This window comes from Chaetura pelagica, unplaced genomic scaffold (genome assembly GCF_000747805.2).
Source record: "Chaetura pelagica isolate M959 unplaced genomic scaffold, ChaPel_1.0 scaffold453, whole genome shotgun sequence".
NCBI classification, from domain to species: domain Eukaryota; kingdom Metazoa; phylum Chordata; class Aves; order Apodiformes; family Apodidae; genus Chaetura; species Chaetura pelagica.
The window spans coordinates 1,326,192-1,331,051 of record NW_009952879.1 but is presented as its reverse complement, the minus strand read 5'-3'; positions in this window follow the sequence as shown (position 1 = coordinate 1,331,051).

Genomic DNA, 4,860 nt, shown 5'->3' with positions numbered 1-4,860 from the left:
CGCCGGATCCCTGTCAGCACAGCCCCCTCACGGGCCTCCCATCACAGGACACCCCTCACGGGTCACCCCCAACAGGGCTCCCTTCACTAGGCCCACTTGATCGGTTTCTTCTCCTCAGGGGAGCCCTGTGATCAGAGGCTCCTCACGGGTCTTCACCTCAGTCCTCTCACCAGAGCCCCCTCACCAGCCTCTTCCTCCACCAGAAACACCTCACGGGTCTCCCCTCAGGAGCACCCGCTCACCCACACAGGCCTCCCCTCACGGGCCTCCCCTCAGCGCACCCACCCCACGCGTGTCCCCTCACACCACAGCCCGCTTCTGGGGCTCTCCTCACTCAGGACACCCCACAAGTCTCTCCTCACCCTCTCACAGGTCTTCCCTCCTCAGGTGTCCCCTCAGCAGGGCCCCCTCGCATCCCCCCCATCCCCTCAGGGCACCTCTGCACCCCACAGGCCGCGGCAGGGCCCGGGGCAGGAAAGCCCCACGGGTGCCCTGCCCGGGGGGACACATGAGCCTTCCCGACCTTCTGGTAATGACATGGGATGAAGTTTCCCTGCTCTCTCTACCTGAAGGCCTCTCTTCTGCCTGTCGCTGCTCCAAACAACCAGCCCTTGGCGATGGTGTCCAGGTCTGACACAGCAGGCAAGGGCAGGGGCACATCCCGCTGCTCTTAGGGATGGGGCTAAAGAGCCTGGCGTTAAAACAAGGGGAAAAACTATGAGACGGTGCAACTTCTACCTTGTTCCACCAAGCATCTCGCTTTCTGGAGATGACTGGTGTTCCCAGATAGCAGGGTGGTGGGATTGCAGAGCCCAGAGGACAAGAACAAAGAGGAGCTTGGCTTGTCCCAGCGCTCTGCAGTTGAAATGCCATCATCACGTTACTTACCCGGGTCAGTCACAAAGAGGTTGGACCAACCAGCTCACTCTTGAAAAGGCCCCAATATCTGATGCTGCTCAGTCCCTTGACCCATGTTCTATCATCATCTGCAACAATGAAACTCCTCTTTTCAATGACAGCTCAAAGTTTTTTGTGGTGCTTTTTTTTTCTTTTGGGGGAGGGAAAAACCCAACAAAACCCAAGCAAACTCACCAACTAGGAAAAAAGTGGATTCTAAGTCATTTTTTTTCCGAATAAAAACAGAGCTTGATGGACGGGGTTACTAAACCCTGTAACCATGTCCAAAAACCTGTTGAAAAACCCTTTGTAAAGGCGAGCAATGCGTGGCTCCCCCGGATGGTGCACCCCGAGTGTGCTGGAATCAGCTAACGAGGCAAGGAGACGTCACTACATCTGCTCCACATTAAAGCTTTCCTCATTTAGCAGAGGGCTGAGCTGTACAAGGTTGCTTTCAGCCGGAGAAGAATTTGTTCTGGCTCCATCAGCCTCTTGGTAACATCTGAATTTCTGAGCTGTCTCTGACCTTTTGGCACCAACCCTCCTCCTGCTCCCCAGCCGTCTCCCTGGCTCCTGCTGCAGGGCTCTGATGGTCTTTCTGTAGCACTGGCAGCCGTAGGGGGCTTGTGGTAGCTCCCGGGATGCAGCCAGCACTGGGGATCACTTGTGGGAATTAATAATTCCACAGAAAACAAAGCACAGTGTGTGTTTTACAGGCCTCATTTTTTCCCAGGAACCGCAAATTTCAGGTGCTTTTGCTCCTGTGAGCAGGCAACAACCAGAGTGCCAGTGGCAGGAGCCAGGGGATGTAGCTACCTGTTTAGGGCATCACCAAGTTCAGTCCTGCATCTTGCAAATGACACTGGTGACATGACTGGTGTCACATCAAAAAATCCCAAGTGTGGAGAGTCCTGCCAAGCACTGGGACTCACATGAAAAACCATGAGATTTTTAAAGAAAAAGGCAGGTCATGGCTATTCTAGCCACCTGAGAGCAGGAATCCAGAGCACTCATGTTTTTCTGTGCTCTGCTGTGACCATAAGGGCTTAAACATTGCTTTGCACTGGTGGCAGGAGTTGCTTATCACCCTGTGAGCAGAAATGGGAGTCTCTTAAAAAGCAGTGGGGTTACAGGAACGGCAGAGCCAGCCTGAACCAAGGCTCCAAACCCCTTCCCCCCGTTCTCCCTCCCATGGAGGGGCACATGGTCTGTCTGTCCTCTCCCCCCACAGGTTCTCCTCCACGAGCACCAGCCTCAGAGAATGTTGCTCACCCCTTGCACAGTTAATTTCCGTCAGCTCCAACAGTGCTCCTGATTTACACCAATTAACTGCAAACTGAGGTCCCCAAGACACCAGTAGTTGTTTCAGCGGATGAAGTGGGAGATTAACTTGTCTGAACTCACTCAATTTATTATTCGATGTGTAATTGTGGTTTCTCTGTCTGCTAAGAGCCTGGGAGCTTTCAACTTACGTACATACACTCAGGGTTTTAGCATCTGTTTTGTGGTCAGTGAGCAACAGGGAGGAGAGCCAAAATTGTGGCACCGAGCTGTCCCACCAGCAGTGGGACAGACCCAGGACATGCTCCTGGAAGCTGCCTTCCCCAGCAGAAACACTTTTCCCTCTGCTTTTGGATGTGTAAGGACACAAGTGTCATGGTATCAGGGGCCAGGGCTTGTCTCCACCCTGAAGGGATGCCTCCTGGCTGAGGAGGAGCTGTGTGTTCCCCATTAATTGAAAAGGATGGTGCCACTAATCCAGCAGTTTTGCCATCAGTGGAAATGAGTGTGGGAAGCAAACAATTAAACCCAAGATTGTACCTGCCACACAAACCATGGAGGTCTGGCTGTGCTGGTGTGACCGCTGCTCCAGGGTTTGCTGGAGGAGAGGAGGCTGGAGGAGTCCCCCAAGGTGTAGTTTCCACCACTGGCATCTGCGGAGCATCCGTGGAGCATCGCTGGCCATGTAGTTTCCTGGTGGACTGAGCTGGACAACTTGCTGCACAGGACGAGCTACCTGAGGCCACAGGAGCCCCAAGCCCCCTGCAGGTACATTACCAACTGCATCCTAACACAGTGTGCTGGGGCAGGAAGGGCTAGGAGGAGAGAGAAATGCAAACAAACACCTACACCTTGCAGTTATCTTCCCTTTGCCATGGTCCCAGCTCCCCTCTAACTGCTGTGCATCCCTCTCTGCTCCTTTCACTCACACACTGCTCTGCTTCCAGCCACCCCACTGTGTCTCCTCCTACCTGCCTCCCACCATGCTGCAAACCCAGGGCTGGAAGTGGGATTTGCAGTCACTTGTCTTCCCTCCAGGTCCTTCTTTGCTCATTTGTGGGGTTACCTGGCACTAGGAGAACGACTCATCAGAGTTACACAGTCTGACACAGTTCCCTTTAACCACTATCAGAGAACACTCTGCTAAGTGCAGATTTATTACCTCTGTAATGCAGATAAAATGAGATTTTATGGCCCCGTAGTCCTGGCAGCATAAAGTAATAGTAGAAACTATCTGCTCAGGTAGGGAATGCAGCCTAGGAAGAAAGGGAGATGCATGGGAAGTTAATACTGTGTCCTCAGGCACTGCCAGATCTCCTCTCACAATCCAGCTGGACACAAGTGACTGAGTGCTCAATGCCACCCAAAAGAAGTCTCACCATTTGTTTGTAAGATGCTTCTGCCTATTTTTCACACTACAAAATTCCCCATTAAGATGAAGCATTAAACTGGAAAATTAGTGGTTGTTTTTTTTTCTTACAGGAATCAATTCAAAACTGCAAAATGAAAAAGCATCAAGAAATACCCAATGAACCCCAGTTCTGCCCACCTGAAATCACTCAAAGTGATGTCCTAAGGAAGCAGGTGCCTACTGCCATCCCACACTCCCAGACTCTATGGTGATGAGCTCAGGCACTGAACTGGAACAGGTGTGATTCCTGTGTCCTGCTTCCACCAGTGAGGTCCGACCTTGCCTGGGAAGGTGACCAGCATACTGTCCTGGCTCTGCCAGCTGCAAGCTCTTGCTCAGATCCATCCAGAAGCAAGGTACTCCAGACAAGATTGATTTGAGCTGTGAGGAAATGCCCACACAGGGACCCCTGCACCACAAGGCACAGCTCCAGCCAGGCTGGCACTGCCTACATGTGCAGGTCCATCTCTCACTCTCCAGCATCCTTGCTGTGTGTTGAAGGGCAGGATATGACCCAGCATCTCCCAGAAAACTTCCCAGGGTCCAGCCACTCCAAGCACAGCTACAGGATCAGCCTTCCATGGCAAAACTTTCAGAGTAAGAGCTGTAACAGACTGAATTGTGGGACAAAAGCCACTTTTTTTTAAAATATTTTATTAATAACCCATTAGTTAAGGAATATAAGGACAATGTCTTCTTACATTTTAACACTAAAGAGTATTTGTGGAGTAAGGACAGTCTCTGGAGAAAGAAAGTTATAATTAAGTACAGCATGGAACCAAACACAGACACAATCTTCAAACAAGATCAAGTTCTGGTTACACATCCTTACTCACTGTAGAAAATTAAATGAAACTGAAAATATAAGCAAGGGAATACAAAAACAGAACTAGATGGTAGATTTCTGCTGGACTAAACACCTCTTTTCTAACAAAAGTATTGATTAGAAAAGACACAATGATCCCTTCAAAACATCTATTTCTAATGAGATCAAAACCATACATAGTGCTCTGTGAAAATGGCTGCTTTCTCACACAGTGTATTTTATGGGCTGACCACAGGATTGTTAGGTAGAAATGTAAAAAAATTCCCAAACCCTAGAGTGTAAGTTATCTCACTTGAACTACTTAAACCAGAACTTTGCTGTCTCTCAAGTAAGAAATCAAATCAACAAAAAAGTTGAAAGAGATTTTGATCCAAGTCATGTGTTTCATGTAGCAGGGAATGAAAAGAAGGAAAAGGATGAGAACTGTAACTCTCACAGGAGCCTG